Below are 17,693 nucleotides of genomic sequence, written 5' to 3'. Positions count from 1 at the left end.
TGTCTCAAAGGGGTAATATATCCTTCCTGTCACCGGGTGTTCTGGTTCCAAAGACATCCGGGTTAGTGGGTTAATTGGTCACACAGGTGTAATTGGGCAGCGTGGGACTCGTTTTGATGCAATGCCTGTTACCATTCTGCATCTCCAAATTAAAGTTAAAAATTAAATTAAACCCCAAGATCTCTGAACATGGCAGCAAACGTAGACAATATAGTGAAGAAGGCATGTTAGAAACTCCTCCTCATCTGCCTATCGCCTCCCCCTGGGTCCCTTCCTCTTCCTTCCCTTTATCCCATGCTCTACTCTCCTGTCCTGTCAGATTCCTTCTTCCCTAGCACTTCACCTACCTACTCACCTGGCCCCACCTATCGGCTTCTAGCTAGTCCTCCTCCCCCTCCCCTCTTCATTCTGGTGTCGTCCCCCTTCCCCCTTCCTTTCCAATCCTGATGAAGGGACTTGAATCAAAATGTCGACTTTTTATCCACAGATGCTGCCCGAACTGTTAAGTAACTCCAGCACTCAACACCCCAGAGCTCTGGATCCTTGCCTTCGGTAGCCAGGACTGAGTTGGGAAGTCTTGGTATACTTTCCAACCACATTGGCTAGGCTGCCGCTGGACAGCTGCCTCCAGTTCCGATCACCACCCTGCAGGGAGGATGCAACTGCACTGTGCAATGTGCAGAGATTTGTCAGAGTGTTGCCTGGGTTGGGGTTGATCAGTGAGAAGATGTTGGGGTAGATGGTGTTTGTCTGTTTGTTTATTTATAGAGAAACCACGCGGAACAGGCCCTTGCGACCTATTGAGCCATCTGACTTAACCCTAGTTTAATCACAGGACAACTTACAATGACCAGTTGACCTACTAACCAGTAGGTGTTTGGACTGTGGGAGAAAACCCACACATTCCATGAAGAGGACATACAGACTCTTTACAGGATGATGTTGGAATTGAACTCTGAATTCTGACAGCCCAAGTTGTGCTAACCACTATGTCATCATGCCTTTTGATTCAAGTGAAGGAGGCTGAGGTTGAGGAGGACAGCCGATATTGTTTACAACAGAGTGAGAGGAGTAGATAGGGGAGATAGTAAGAAACATTTCCCCACTACAGAGCTGTCGAAGTCCTCAGGGCCTGAGTTTAAGGTCAGGAGGAAGTGGTTTTCAAGATATCTGAGAAGTTTCTGAAGTTTCTGCCTCAGAGGGCTGTGGAGGCAGACTGTCCCGCTTGAATCAAATGTGATGGGCCGAGGGATGGAACATGGAATTGGTAATACACTCAGTGGCCACTTTATTGTCTACACCTGTACACCTGCTCGTTAATGCAAATATCCAATCAGCCAATCGTGTGGCAGCAACTCAATACAGACATGGTCAAGAGGTTCAGTTGTTGTTCAGACCAAACATCAGAATGGGAGAAAATGTGATCTGAATGACTTTGACTGTGGTATGATTGTTGGTGCCAAACAGGGTGGTTTGAGTATCTCAGGCACTGCTGATCTCCTGGGATTTTCATGCACAACAGTCTGTAGTATTTACAAAAAAAGGTGTGAAAAGCAAAATCATGCAGTGAGCGAAGTTCTGAGGGTGAGAATGTCACGTTAATGAGAGAAATCAGAGGAGAATGGCCAGACTGGTTCAGGCTGACTGGAAGGTGACAGTAAGTTCAAATAACCATGTCTTAAAACAGTGGTGTGCAGAAGAGCATCTCTGAGTAAACAACATGTTGCACCTTGCTCTGGGGATTAGGGCAGAGTAGCAGAAGACCACAAACATATTCTCAGCAGCAACTTTATTAAGTGCAGGGGGTACCTAACACAATGGCCTCTGAGTGCAGACGGGTATTTGTTAGTCAACAGAGAGAAGGTGGCTGGAAGGGCCTGTTTCTCTGTTCTATGACAATATGACTAGGAAGGGCACAGAGAGTCACAGAAAGATAAAAAGAGAGAGGGATAGGGAGAGATGGGGATGAGGACAGAGCAAATGTAACTGATGGACAGATGGTGGGGGTTTTTGTTACTGTGAGGTAATAGAGACAGGGAGATATGTAGCGGCTGGAGGGGTTTTCAGAAATGGGAAGGGGTGTGGGGGCTGGAGGGGGCTGCAGAGATAGGGTTGCAGGAGATGGTGGAGTTACAGAGATGGGGGGGGGTGTAGGGACTGGAAAAGGTTACAGAGACAGGGAAGGGTGTGGACACTGGAGGGGGTTACAGAGATGGGGAGGGATTACAGAGACAGGGAGGGGTGTAGGGGGTTACAAAGATAATGCCATACAACATAGGATCAGAATTAGTCCATTCCATCCTGGCTGATCCATTTCCCTCTCAGCCCCAATCTCCTGCCTTCTCGCTGTATCCCTTCATGCCCTAACCAGTCAAGAATCTCTCAACCTCTGCTTTAAATATACATAAAGACTTGGCCTTCACAGCTGCCTGTGGCAAAGAAGTCCACAGATCCACCACTCTCAGGCTAAAGAAATGAATCCTCATCTCCTTTTAAAAGGATGCCCCTCTATTCTGATGCTGTGTCCTCTGGTCTTAAACGCCCCCACCATAGGAAACATCCTCTCCACATCCACTGTATCGAGACCTTTCACCATTCCATAGATTTCAACAAGGTCACCCCCTCATTCTTCTGAACTCTAGCGAATACAAGCCCAGAGCCAACAAATACTCATCATACCGCAAATCATTCAATCCTGGAATCATTTTCATGAACCTTCTTTGTACCCTCTCCAGTTTCAGCACATCCTTTCTAAGATAAGGGGTCTAAACCTGCTCACAATATTCAGTGCTCACAATGAAGTGAGGCCTCACCTGTGCTTTATAAAGTCTCAACATTATGTCCTTTTATATCTTGAAATGAAATCTAACATTGCATTTGCTTTCCTCATCATAGACTCAACCTGTAAATTAACCTTTCGGGAACCCTGCACAAGAACTCCCAAGTCCATCTCTACCTCAGTACTCTGAATTTTCTCTCCATTTAGAAAATAGTCAACCCTCTCATTTCTTCTGCCAAAGTGCATGACCATACATTTCCCAAAACTGTATTCCACCTGTCATTTCTTTGTCCATTCTCCTAATCTGTTCAAGTCCTTCTGCAGCCTTTCTTCTTCCTCAACACTATCTCCCCCTCCATCTATCTTCATATCATCTGCAAACTTTGCAACAAAGCCATCAATTCCATCATCCAAGTCATTGACATATAACGTAAAAAGAAATGGTCCCAACAGAGAAACCTGGAGAACACCACTAGTCACCAGGAGCCAACCAGAAAAGACTCCCTTTATTCCCACTCTTTGCCTCCTGCCAATCAGCCACTGCTTTATCCATGCTAGAATCTTTCCTGTAATACCAAGGGTTCGTAACTTGTTAAGCAGCCTCACGTGTGGCACCTTGTCAAAGGCCTTCTGAAAATCTAAGCGCACAACATCAACCAATACTCCTTTGTCTATCCTGCTTGTTATTTCTTAAAAGAATTCCAACATAAACTTTGCCACCCTAACTAATCAAAAACATATCAACGTCTGCTTTAATTATACCCAATGACCTGGCCTCCACAGCCACCTGAGGCAACAAATTCCACAGATTCACCACCCTCTGAATAAAGAAATTCCTCATCTGCTTGAAATGGATGGTCTCTCTATTCTGTGTTTGTGCTTTCTGGTCTAAGACTCCCTCACTATAAGTATGATCCTCTCCACAGCCACTCTATCTAGGGTTTTCAATATTTGATAGGCTTCAATAAGATCCCTCTTTATTCTTCTAAACTCCACAGAGTACCGGCCCAGAGTCATCAAATGCTCCACATTAACCTTTTCATTCCAGGAATCATTCTTGTGGACCCTTTAAGCACATTATTCCTTTGATAAAGGGCCCAAAATTGCTCATAAGGACAAAGTGCGGTCTGATCAATGCCTCATAATGCCTCGTTATGATATAATTGCTTTTATATTCCAGTTCTCTCAAAATGAATGCAAACATTACATTTGCCTTTTTGCCACCAAAGGGTGTAGGAGCTGGAGGGTGTTACAGATATAGGGAGATGTGTAGGGTTTCCAGAGACAGGGACTGGTTTAAGGGTTCCAGAGAGAAGGAGAGGACTCAAATTTAAGGAGATAGTGAGGATTGCAAGATTTACAGAGACGGAGACATGCAGGGATTCACAGAGACAGTATGGGATAGGGGGGTTATACAGACAGGGAAGGGTATAGGGATTACAGAGACAGGGAGGGATGTAGCGGTTACAGGGACAAGGAGCGTTGTAAGGATTACAAAAAACAGGGAGGGGTGTAGGGGTTTATAGAGACTGTGAGGGGTGTATGGGTTAGGGAGACGTAGGGGTGTAGGGGGATTCAGAGACAGGGAGGGGTGTAGGGTTTACAGAAACTGGGAGTGATGTAGGGGTTTACAGAGACAGGGAATGGTGTAGCGGTTACAGAGACAAGGAGTGTTGTAGGGATTACAGAGACAGTGAGGGGTGTAGGGGTTTACAGAGACAGGAAGGGGTGCAGGTGTTTCAGAGTGAGTTGTGTAGGGGATTCAGAGACCGGGAGTGGTGTAGGGTTACAAAGAAAGGTAGGGGTTTAGGGTATTCAGAGACAGGGAGGGGTGCAGGGTTTGTCGATAGAGTGCAGGTTGTAGGGTTTGTCGAGACGGAGGGGTGTAGGGGTTACAGAGGCAGGGAAGGGTGTACGGGTTACAGACACAGTGTGGTGTGTAGGGATTTACAGAGATGGAGGGGTGAATCTGTTTACATAGACGGAGTGGTGTAGGGGTTAGAGAGATGTGTAGGGGTGTAGCGGATTCAGAGATGAGGAGGGATGTAGGAGTTTGTAGATGCAACGAGGAGCATAGGATTTACAGAGACAGGGAAGGTTGTGCAGGTTACAGAGACAGGGAGGGGTGTAGGGGTCAGAGAGAGGGAGGGTTGTGGGGTTTACAGAGGGAGGGAGGGGGTGTAGGGGTTTACAGAGAGAGGGAGGGGGTGTAGGGGTTTACAGAGACAGGCAGGGGGTGTAGGGGTCTTTAGAGAGAGGGAGGGGTGTGGGGTTTACAGAGGGAGGGAGGGGGTGTGGGGGTCACAGAGGGAGGGAGGGGGTGTGGGGGTCTTCAGAGACAGGCAGGGGGTGTAGGGGTCTTCAGAGAGAGGGAGAGGTGTGAGGTTTACAGAGACAGGCAGGGGGTGTAGGGGTTTACAGAGACAGACAGGGGGTGTAGGGGTCTTCAGAGAGAGGGAGGGGTGTGGGGTTTACAGAGGGAGGGAGGGGGTGTAGGGGTTTACAGAGCGAGGGAGGGGTGTAGGTGTTTACAGAGACAGGCAGGGAGTGTAGGGGTCTTCAGAGAGAGGGAGGGGTGTGGGGTTTACAGAGGGAGGGAGGGGGTGTAGGGGTTTACAGAGCGAGGGAGGGGTGTGGGGTTTACAGAGGGAGGGAGGGGGTGTAGGGGTTTACAGAGCGAGGGAGGGGTGTAGGTGTTTACAGAGACAGGCAGGGGGTGTAGGGGTCTTCAGAGAGAGGGAGGGGTGTGGGGTTTACAGAGGGAGGGAGGGGGTGTAGGGGTTTACAGAGAGAGGGAGGGGTGTGGGGTTTACAGAGACAGGGAGGGGTGCAGGGGTTTCACAGAGACGGTGATTTAGGGACTAGAGAGTCAGGGAGGGGTGTAGGGGTTTACTGAGACAGGGAGGGGTGTAGGGGTTACAGAGACGGAGGGGTTTAGGGGTTAACAGAGACAGGGAGGGGTGTAGGGGTTAGAGAGAATGGGATGTGTGTAGGGAAAACGGAGACAGAGGAAAGTGCATGGGTTTACAGGAACTGGGAGTGCTTTAGAGGTTTACAGAGACAGCGAGGTGTGTAGGGGTTTACACAGAAAGGGAGTGGTGCAGGGATTTACCGAGACAGATGGGGTGCTGGGTTTATACAGACAGTGTGGTGTGTAAGGTTTACAGAGGCATGGAGGGATGTAGGTGTTACTCAGACAGGGAGGTGTGTAGGGGTTTATAGAGACCGGGAGGAGTGTAGTGGTTTACAGAGACAGAGAGGGGTGTACAGTTTGTAGAGACCTGGAGGTGTGTAAGGGTTACAGAGACGGCAAGAGGTGTAGGGGTTTGCAATGACAGGGAGGTGTTTAGGCTTTACAGAGACAGGGAGGTGTGTAGGGGTTTATAGAGACAGGGAGGCGTGCAGGGTTTGTAGACAGCGAGGGGTGTAGGGGTTACACAGTTAGGGAGGGGTGTATGGGTTTACAGAGACAAAGAGGGATGTAGAGGTTTACAGAGACAGGGAGGGGGTGTAAGGGTTACAGAGAATGAGAAGTGTGTAGGGAAAACGGAGACGGAGAGGTGCATTGGTTTACAGAAACTGCGAGGTGTGTAGGGGTTTACACAGAAAGGGAGTGGTGTAGGGTTTTACAGAGACAGTTGGGGTGCTGGGTTTATAGAGACAGTGTGGAGTGTAGGGTTTACAGAGGCATGGAGAGGTGTAGGTGTTACTCAGACAGGGTTGTATGGGTTACAGAGACAGGAAGGTGTGTTAGGTGTTTACAGAGACAGTGAGTGGTGTAGGGGTTTATGGAGACAGGGAGGTGTGTAGGGGTTTGCAGAGAAAGGTTGGGGTGTCGGGGTTTACAGAGATAGGGTGGCGTGCAGGATTTGTAGACGGAGGGGTGTAGGAGTTTACAGGTTCTGGGAGAGGTATAGAGGTTGACAGAGATGGAGGGGTGTTGGATTTATAGTGACTGTGAGAAGTGTAGGAGTTTACAGAGACAGGGAGGGGTGTAGCGATGTACAGAGATGTGGAGGGGTGTAGCGATGTACAGAGATGTGGAGGGGTGTAGGGGTTAGAGAGACATGTAGGGGTGTAGGGGTTACAGAGGCAGGGAGGAGTGTAGGTGTTACACAGACAGGGAGGGTTGTATGGGTTACAGAGACATGGAGTTGTGTTGAGGTTTACTGAGACGGAGTGGTGTAGGGTTTACAGAGACAGGGAGCAGTGTAGGGGTTACACAGACAGGGAGGGCTATAGGGATTTACAGAGACAGGGAGTGGTTTAGGGATTAGAGAGGCAGTGAGGGGTGTAGGGGTTTACGGAGACAGGGAGGTGTATAGTGTTTGTAGAGACCTTTAGTGTTGTAGGAGTTACAGAGAAAAAGAGAGGTGTAGGGGTTACAGAGACAGGGAGCAGTGCAGGTGTTTACAGAGTCCAAATCTTGACATACATCGTAAAAAGCAGCAGTCCGAACACTTGACCCCTGTGGAACTCCATTGGTAACCAGCCGCCAGATAGCATAGGATCCCTTTATTCCCACTCTCTGTTTTCTGCCGATCAGCCAAATCTCCACCCCATGCTAGTAACTTCCCTGGAATTCCATGGGTTCTTATCTTGCTAAACAGCCTCATGTGAATGAGCCTCCTGAAAATCCAAGTACACCACATTCACTGCATCTCCTTTGTCTACCCTGCTTGTAATCTCCTCCAAAAATTGCAAGTGAGATTTTCCTTTCAGGAACCATGCTGGCTTTGGCCTACCTTGTCATATGCCTCCAGGTTCTCCGTAACCTCATCCCTAACCATCAATTCTACCAACTTCCTAACCACTGATGTCAGTCTAACAGGTCTATAGCTTCCTTTCTGCTGTCTCCCACCCTTCTTAAATAGTGGAGTAACATTTGCAATTTTCCAGTCATCTGGTACAATGCCAGAATCTATCGATTTTTGAAAGATCATTGTTAATGCCTCCGTAATGTCTCCAGCTACATCCTTCAGAACCCGAGGATGTATTCAGAATCAGGTTTATTATCACTGCCAGCAGTTTAGTACAATACATAATCTAGCAGAGAGAGAGAGAAAAAAGGAATAATAATATATAAAATAAAACATAATAAATAAACAAATCAATTATGTATATTGAATAAATTTTAAAAACGTGAAAAGACAGAAATACTGTATATTATTAAACTTGAGGTAGTGTCCAAGGGTTCAATGTCCATTTAGGAATCGGATGGCAGAGGGGAAGAAGCTGATCCTGAATTGCTGAGTGTGTGCCTTCAGGCTTCTGTATCTCCTACCTGATGGTAACAGTGAGAAAAGGGCATGCCCTGGGTGCTGGAGGTCCTTAATAATGGACGCTGCCTTTCTGAGACACCACGCCCTGAAGCTATCGTGCGTACTTTGTAGTCTAGCACCCAAGATGGAGCTGACTAGACTTACAATTCTCTACAGCTTCTTTCGGTCCTGTGCAGTAGCCCCTCCCATACCAGACAGTGGTGCACCCTGTCAGAAAGCTCTCCACGGTACAGCTATAGAAGTTTTTGAGTGTATTTGTTGACGTGCCAAATCTCTTCAAACTCCTAATGAAGTATAGCAGCTATCTTTCCTTCTTTATGACTACATCAATATGTTGGGACCAGGTTGGATCCTTAGAAGATCCTGACACCAAGGAATGTGAAACTGCTCACTCTCTTCACTTCTGATCCCTCTATGAGGATTGATATGTGTTCCTTTGTCTTACCCTTCCTGAAGTCCTTTCACACAGCTCTTTCGTCTTACTGACGTTGAGTGCCAGGTTGTTGCTGCGGCACCATTCCACGAGTTGGCATATCTCACTCCCGTACACCCTCTCGTCACCACCTGGGATTCTACCAACAGTGGATGTATCGTGACCAAATTTGTAGATGATATTTGAGCTATGCCTAGCCACACAGTCATGTATATACAGAGAGTAAAGCAGTGGGCTAAGCATACACCCCTGAGGTGCGCCAGTGTTGATCGTCAGAGTGTAACTCCAGGTGAGGGTCCTCAAAAAACCTTGAAAAGGAAAAGAAAAGAGATACCAAAAATAGAAATAAAGCTGTTTCTGAAGATGCAAGCAAAGGAGTTTAGCGCTATCTTAATTTTGCGCCGCCTCCTTATATTATTTGCTTTTTAAACGTGTGATAAATGCTCCTCATTCTAGCACAAACCTTCAGGAATATATTTTATTACGTGTAAATTTATCCGTGGACTGTTACTTCGTGTGTATGTATGTGTGTGCGCTATATGCACCGCACTGTGCACCTTGTTCAGGGGAATGTTGCTTCATTTGGCTGTTGAATGACAATAAACTTGACCTTTGGCAGACAACAAGGCGCAAGATCGTTACGAGGTAGTTTGTGAGGTCACGTATCTTATAAGAGCGGTGTAGAAGTTGCCTCCGCTCCTTCCTCTCAAGCGTAGCACCTGGAACTCAAACACAGGCTCTCCAAAATGAAAATGGCTACCTCCATTTATTTGATTCTAGGAATAATACCAGCTGTAAGGGAACTTTCTTTGTAAATCTCCTCCACTTTACAAATCCGCAGACACTCATGAATTAAGGGCCTCCAATAAACAAATGAATGACGCTCAGGTGCGACGACATCAGGCGCGAGCCTGCGCCTCTCGCGGGTCTGAAAGCTAACGAAGGCCGCTTCCCCCACTCCCCAATCTATGGCCGGCCCAGGGCGGACAGCATATCTGTTATGCATGTCCATTATATCTTGGTTGTCGGCGGGAGAAGGCGGCGTAAGAGTGTAGCTTCTGTTCTGAGACGGTTCGTTGAAACAACACTGCTCCAACTCTGATTGTGGAGGCGACAGCTTCCATTACAAAGGCTCGTCCGGATCGGGGGTTACACGTGCCGTGGTAAATCTGTGCTTGAGATGGCAGAAAGCAGCTTCTGCCCCAGGGGTCCAGCGGAAGGGCCCAGTAAACCGTTTAGCGAGCTGGGTAAGTGGGCCTGCGTTTGCAATGAAATTGCGAACGAAGCGCCGACTGAAAACGTTGAACCTAAAAAGCGTTGGAGCTGTTTGACTGACGTAGGCTGCGGCCAATTCCGTACCGTTTGGGTCTTCTCGGGGCCCGTCCCCTTGGAAATGACCAAAACAAAAAAAACTTTGGAGCCGTGATTTTTCAGTCGGCGTTGAAGAACGCTTTGTTCTCAGTGGTCATGCTCCTGAAGCGCCCGAGAAAACAGTAGGAAGATCGTACAGACAGAGTTAAGCACCTACCGGAGTGTGTCGATGGCGAAGCTCTGCAGCGTGTTCGCTAAAGCGAATGGTATCACCAGGTACTCATCTTCCGGTGGGAGTGCTGAACACAGCCTTCCATTCTTCTCCCTCTCGGGTCCAGAACAGGCTGTAGGCATTCCGGCGGTCTGCACCGTGACTCCTTGTGACAACTCAAACATTAGGGGAAGTGGATACCGGTTCTTTATAGTAATTCTAATCGATGCATGGTCTTGGATCCTTACACCAGCTATCACCGCGCATCGGATATGGCCCAAGTGCGGAATGAAAGACACTGAAGTAGGTCGATAGTTCACAGACCTTATTTCGAAGAAGGGGAAAATTAAACAATAAACGCTTGGCCAAACAGGGTCGCTAACTAAAACTCTCGAATGGGAAACGAAGTCTACACTGCGGCCGAAAAGAATACCTAAACATCAAACGAATACCGCTAGTCTTCAGAGTCAGTTGTTTTCTAAAGTCCAATGGCTCAGGGAAGGCCGAATGCAAAACAGCCGTGAATCTTCGCTATGCTCTGTCCAAGTCTCGACAAGCACTATGCCGCCAAGACTGCAGTTAAATACTATCACGATTAAATAATAATTAGCTGACACATGCAAATTCACAAGCGCAATTGCCGTATCTACTGCGCTGCCGAATCTGTGGTTGTGACAGGGTCCCCCTCTCTAGGTGCAGCCCCTGAGGCGCCACAGACCCGTGTCCGCTGGAAGTCCCAGATCAGCGACTTGTCCAAGGAGTCCTTCACCAATATCCAAGTTCGTTCCTCTGGACCATACCACTCCCAGTCCACAAGGTACTGGACCTAACCACGTACACCGCGAGATGCCAGGATGCGCCGCACAGTTATAGACAAGGGAACCATCTACCATGGGGAGGAGGGGTGACTCGGGACAGGGAGAGGTAGTAACCGGCTTGAGCTGGGGAACATCGAATACTGGGTGAATCTTCATTGATACTGGCAAACGCAATCTTTTGAACACCTTGTTGACAGCCTTTTTCAATACAAACAGCCCGACGTAGCGCGGTGCCAATTTCCATCTCGCGACTTCCAGGGGAAAATCCCTCGATGCCAACCAGACCTCCTCCCCTGGCTTGAATGGCCTTACCTGTCGATGGAGCCGATCAGTCTGCCGGGAATGTTGTTTCTGGGCACGCAGCAGAGAAGCCCCGGCTCGTCTCCAGGTGAGCTTGTAGCTGGATCAGCTGTTCAGCAGCAGGAGCTCCTACGTCAAACCCCTGATCAGGGAAGAGCGGGGGCTGGAATCCCTTCCGGCATTCAAAGGGAGATACACCAGTGGAGGACGACTGGAGATTATTGTGGGGGATCTCTGCCCAAACCAATTGGGAGCTCCAGGACGTGGGGTTGGAAGTGGCAAGACAGCGCAGGGTTGTCTCCAATTCCTGGTTCACTCTCTCATTCTGTCCATTGGATTGGGGCTGGAAGCCAGGCGAGAGGCTGATGTGGCTCCTACGAGAGAGCAGAAAGCCTTCCAAAAGCAGGAAGTGAGCTGGGGTCCACGATCAGACACTGTCTTGACGAAAACCATGGAGCCTGAACACATGTTGAACCATGAGTGAGGCAGTCTCACGAGCCGATGGGAAACTGGGGAGGGGAATGAAGTGGGCAGCCTTGGAAAATCGATCCACAACAACCAAAATGGTGGTGTTTCCATTAGATGAAGGCAGACTAGTGATGAAATCTACTGAGCGGTGGGTCCAGGGGCGGCGGGATACAGGCAGTGAACATAACAGACCCGCAGGACGCTGCCGTGATGTCTTGTTCCGAGCGCAGGCAGATACAAAGTCGTGGACATCCTGGGACATAGATGGCCACCAAAACTGTCTCTTTATAAACTTCTGGATCTGTTGAATTCCCGGATATCCAGCCAGAAGGGAGGAGTGACCCCATTCCAACACTTCGGAACACACCGCAGCAGGGACAAACAGCCGGTTGGGAGGTCCTTCATCCGGGCCTGGATCTGATTGTTGGGCGGCCCTCACCTCTGCCTCTATTCCCCAGATCACTGGAGCAGCGATACATGAGCGAGGAAGAATGGGCTCTGGATCGGTATTGTCCTCAGATCCGTCGAACTGCCGGGAGAGAGTGTCAGCCTTTGTATTCTTGCTGCCGGGATGATGAGTGAGGATGAAATTGAACCGTGTGAAGAAGAGACCCCACCGGGCTTGACGAGAGTTGAGTCTCTCAGCATCCTGAATGTAGGAGAGGTTCTTGTGATCTGTTCGGAGCAAGAATGGATGCTCTGCCCCCTCCAGCCAGTGTCCCCATTCCTCCAGGGCCTCCTAGACAGCCAGAAGCACCCAGTTCCCAACATTATAATTCCACTCGGCCAGAGTCAAGCGACGGGAAAGAAAGGCACAGGGCTATCTGCAGACTAGTGGAGAGAGAGGACGGCTCCAATGCCGACATCGGATACATCCACCTCGACAATGATTGGCTGAGATGGGTCTGGGTGTTGCAGCAGCGGGGCAGTGGTGAATCATCGCTTTAGCTCGGAAAATGCTTCGTCAGCATCGTCTGTCCAATGGAATCCTGTCGAGGTCTTCTTGGTGAGTGCATTAACTGGAGCCACGATAGAGCCGAAATTCCGGATGAAACGGCGATAAAAGTTCGCAAACCCCATGAAGCGCCATTGTTTGACTGTAGACGGTTTGGGCCACTCTGCAACTGCCTGAACTTTACAAGGGTCCATCTGGACACTGGATGGGGTAAGTATAAATCTCAAAAACAACACCTGGTCTTTATGGAATTCACATTTCTCAGGCTTGGTGCATGGGCTATTTTTTTAAAGAAGGTATTCGAGAACTCTCCGGACATGCTGGAGGTGCTCCTGAAAAGAGCGGCAATAGATAAGGATATCATCTAAATACACAAACACATCTGGTTCAACATGTCCCTGAGCACATCGTTAACCAAGGCCTGGAATACAGTGGGGGCAATGCCAGACCAAAAGACATCACCAGGTATTCATAGTGGCCATGTTGAAAGCTGTTTTTCACTCATCCCCTTCTCTTATGTGAACCAGATTGTAAGCAGTGTGCAGATTAATTTTAGAAATCATGGTGGCTCCCTGGGGATGTCCAAACGCAGACGCCAGCAAGGGAAGAGGGTAGTGGTTCTTCACAGTGATGTTGTTCAGGGACCGATAATCGATGCAGGGATGGAGCTTGCCATCTTTCTTGCTCACAATAAAGAAGCCTGCTACTGCCGGCGAGGTTGACGGACGGATAAACCCCATGCTCAATGTCTCCTTGATGAATTCCTCCATGGCCACCATTTCAGGACGAGAGAGGGAAAGGAGCCGGCCCCGGGGAGGACTAATGCCAGGTAGGAGGTGTTACGTACCCCGTAACTGGGTCACTTACCAGCAAAGATAGAGAGGTCCATTGAAGTCTGATGGTACTATTTTTAACAGTATTGATAAAAATACACAAAAATAATACACAAAAATAATATCAATGCAAACATACAGATAACATACGTCGTCAATACTAAATCTAAGCACGGGTATAATAACAATCAATAAGAAATAGCTCTATCGTTGTCTAGGGGTTAATGTATTGTCCGATGGAAATATCAAAGTCACTTTAGTTCATTCAGGCTGCAGCCTTTGGTTGGAGTCAAGAGAGAGAGAGATTTTGGAACTTGCCAGAGTTTTTCCTTTTTATCATGTCAATCCTTCGAAATGTCGTTGGTGTCCTTTTCCTTTTAGCTAAGCCGTCTTCCGTGGTCAGACCCGCCAATCCCGGGCAACGGGAAAGGACGCACGCGGGCCCCACCGGCTGTCGCTATTAAACGCTGTTACAGGATTTCTAGCGTTTCTCCTGGTGCGGCTAAAGGGGTTGTTCCCCAGACCCTCTTTTATCCTTACTCACGGGGTCTCAGATGTCAATCAAGTTGGGATGGTGCCATCCCTCAACCCAGCCCACTTTGGTCATTCCTCTGAGGGCTTCAAATAAATAGTACAGTACTCAATACACAATTCCGTCTCCAAGAGACAATGGCCGTTTCCTGTGGCTTTGTATCGCTGAGGGGCCAGGACATTCCAAACCCCTTGTGGATTCTGCGTGTCTTTCTCTCATTTCCTGGGTCTCCTGACCTGAGTTAATAGCGATCTTGCGATTCTCAAAAAGGAGGGGGCTACTTTGTACCCTTCGGCCCCTCAGAGTTGGGGCACAGGCGTAACGCCCCCTTTCTTCAACGCGTTTTTACCATCGGTAAAAACGAAGTAATACAGAGTCTTACAGGATTTTAGAATCTAACACAATACAAAAGTTTTTTTTTACACTACAGAGTAATACAGTTATACATTCAATTCAGCATCTAAACAGTTAACGATTACATTGTCACTTCCTTTAATATCTTAACATCTTGTACCTTACTAAAGTCTTGCAGCATCAGACTCCAATTTAATAACCACCTATTTTTTTCTTTCCTTCAGCAAACAAAAACTAAAGAGTTGTGATCTTAGCTTACGTGTATACTACAAAAGTTCATGCAAATACTAATCTTTGTGTTACTTTCAAACTTAACAGTCAAGCTTCCATGGGGTGGGGGGGGGGGTGTCTTTATTATTCACATGCTTTGTCGAAATCCCTTAAGACCGGCTTCTGCTATTTAAAAATGGCGTCCCATTAACCCTCGCCTCTTTTCCAGTTAATTCCCACGTGGTGAGCTTGTGCACCCTGGCGAAATAGGTTTTCACCCGCTCCTTTCATAGGAGTTATTTTATCAACAATGTGTTCCAAACTTAGACAATTTTCCGAATTTCCACACAATTCTTTAATTTTAAGCAAGTTGCTAGTTTTCTCTTCAGGACCCTTCAGGCTATTAGTTCTCAATGCCACCAATCCCTCTTTGTTCAAACAGCATTTCGAATTCTGCGGTTTCACACCACACTCTGTAATAACGATAGCGTGTGGGGCACCTTTACCTTCCAACTCAACCCGTAATTGATTCGCAGGCACCGTGTTACCAAGCCATTGTCTCTGTAGTCTGGTTGCTGCTTCTGACATCAGTCCAGACTTTAAATTTTCTTCATGCACTTTGGGAACTACACTTTTCCCTTTTCCTTCAATAATAATATTCACCCCACCACATTTGATCTCCTCACTAACTTTTAACGCACCCTCGAGCACAAACAACTGGGAACTCTCACTTCCCACTATTACCAAGGTTAACCATTTCTTCACTGAACCAAGTCCATCTGACCCACAAGGACTGCATTCCTTTTCAACTGAATCAAATACCTCAGACTTTTACTGAGCTCCATTACTAGGTTCAGTACCACGTGCATCCACATCTTGGACACACTCAATCAACGGGGTACTGTGACACCGCGGTTCTGAGACACCAGGGTTCTGTGACACCAGGTTTCTGTGACACCGGGGTTCTGTGACACCGGGGTACTGTGATACCAGGGTTTTGTGACAACGGGGTACTGTGACACCGCGGTACTGTGACACCGGGGTTTTGTGACACCGGGGTACTGTGACACTAGAGTTCTGTGACACAGGGGTTCTGTGACACCAGGGTTTTGTGACACCGGGGTACTTTGGCAGCGTTCTCTGACACCGGGGTACTGTGACACCGGGGTACTGTGACACCAGGGTTCTGTGACACCGGGGTTCTGTGACAAAGGGGTTTTGTGACACCGGGGTACTGTGAAACCAGGGTTCTGTGACACCAGGTTTCTGTGACACCCGGGTTCTGTGACACCGGGGTTCTGTGACACCAGGGTTTTGTGACAACGGGGTACTGTGACACCAGGGTTTTGTGACAACGGGGTTCTGTGACACCAGGGTTCTGTGACACCGGGGTTCTGTGACACCAGGGTTCTGTGACACCGGGGTTCTGTGACACCAGGATACTTTGGCACTGGGGTTTTGTGACACCGGGATACTTTGGCACTGGGGTTTTGTGACACCAGGGTTCTGTGACACAGGGGTACTTTGGCAACGGGGTTCTGTGACACCGGGGTACTGTGACACCCGGGTACTCTGACACCGGGGTTCTGTGACACCGGGGTTTTGTGACAGAGGGGTATTGTGACAACGGGGTTTTGTGACACCGGGGTACTGTGACACCGGGATACTGTGACACCGGGGTCATGTGAGACCGGGGTTCTGTGACACCAGGGTTTTGTGACACCGGGGTACTGTGACACCGGGGTACAGTGACATCGGGGTTCTGTGACACCAGGGTTCTGTGACACCGGGGTTTTGTTTCACCAGGGTTCTGTGACACCAGGGTACTGTAGCACCGGGGTACTCTGATACTGGGTTTCTGTAGCACCGGGTACTGTGACACCGGGTTTCTGTAGCACAGGGGTGCTGTGACACCGGGTTTCTGTAGCACAGGGGTACTGTGACACCGGCGTACAGTGATGCCAGGGTTCTGTGACACCGGGATACTTTGGCACTGAGATTTTATGACACCGGGGTACTGTGATACCGGGGTTCTGTGACACAAGGGTTCTGTGACACGGGGGTTCTGTGACACCGTCCTTTTGTGACACCAGGGTTTTGTGACACTGGGATACTGTGACGAGGGGGAACTGTGACACCGGGATATATTGGCACTGTGGTTTTGTGACACCGGGGTACTTTGGCACTGGGGTTTTGTGACACCAGGGTTTTGTGACACCAGTGTACTGTGACACCGGGGTACTTTGGCACCGGGGTTCTGTGACACCGGGGTACTGTGACACCGGGGTACTGTGACACCGGGGTTATGTGACACCGGGGTTCTGTGACACGGGGGTTCTGTGTCACCAGGGTTCTGTGACACCAGGTTTCTGTTACACCGGGGTTCTGTGACACCGGGGTTCTGTGACACCAGGGTTTTGTGACACCGGGGTACTGTGACACCGTCCATTTGTGACACCAGGGTTTTGTGACACTGGGATACTGTGACGCGGGGGAACTGTGACACCGGGATATATTGGCACTGTGGTTTTGTGACACCGGGGTACTTTGGCACTGGGGTTTTGTGACACCAGGGTTTTGTGACACCGGGTACTGTGACACCGTCCATTTGTGACACCAGGGTATTGTGACACTGGGATACTGTGACGCGGGGGAACTGTGACACCGGGATATATTGGCACTGTGGTTTTGTGACACCGGGGTACTTTGGCACTGGGGTTTTGTGACACCAGGGTTTTGTGACACCAGTGTACTGTGACACTGGGGTTCTGTGACACCGGGGTTCTGTGACACCGGGGTTCTGTGACACGGGGGTTCTGTGTCACCAGGGTTCTGTGACACCAGGTTTCTGTTACACCGGGGTTCTGTGACATCGGGGTTCTGTGACACCAGGGTTTTGTGACACGGGGGTACTGTGACACCGGGGTTCTGTGACACCGGGATACTTTGGCACTGGGATTTTGTGACACCAGGGTATTGTGACACAGGTGTACTGTGACACCGGGGTACTTTGGCACCGGGGTTCTGTGACACCGGGGTACTGTGACACCCGGGTATTCTGACACCGGTGTTCTGTGACACCGGGGTTTTGTGAGAGAGGGGTATTGTGACAACGGGGTTTTGAGACACCGGGGTACTGTGACACTGGGGTTCTGTGACACCAGGGTTTTGTGACACCGGGGTACTGTGACACCGGGGTACAGTGAC

The sequence above is a fragment of the Hypanus sabinus genome, chromosome 6 (assembly GCF_030144855.1).
Source record: "Hypanus sabinus isolate sHypSab1 chromosome 6, sHypSab1.hap1, whole genome shotgun sequence".
Classification (NCBI taxonomy): domain Eukaryota; kingdom Metazoa; phylum Chordata; class Chondrichthyes; order Myliobatiformes; family Dasyatidae; genus Hypanus; species Hypanus sabinus.
Note: the sequence above shows the minus strand (reverse complement) of the source record.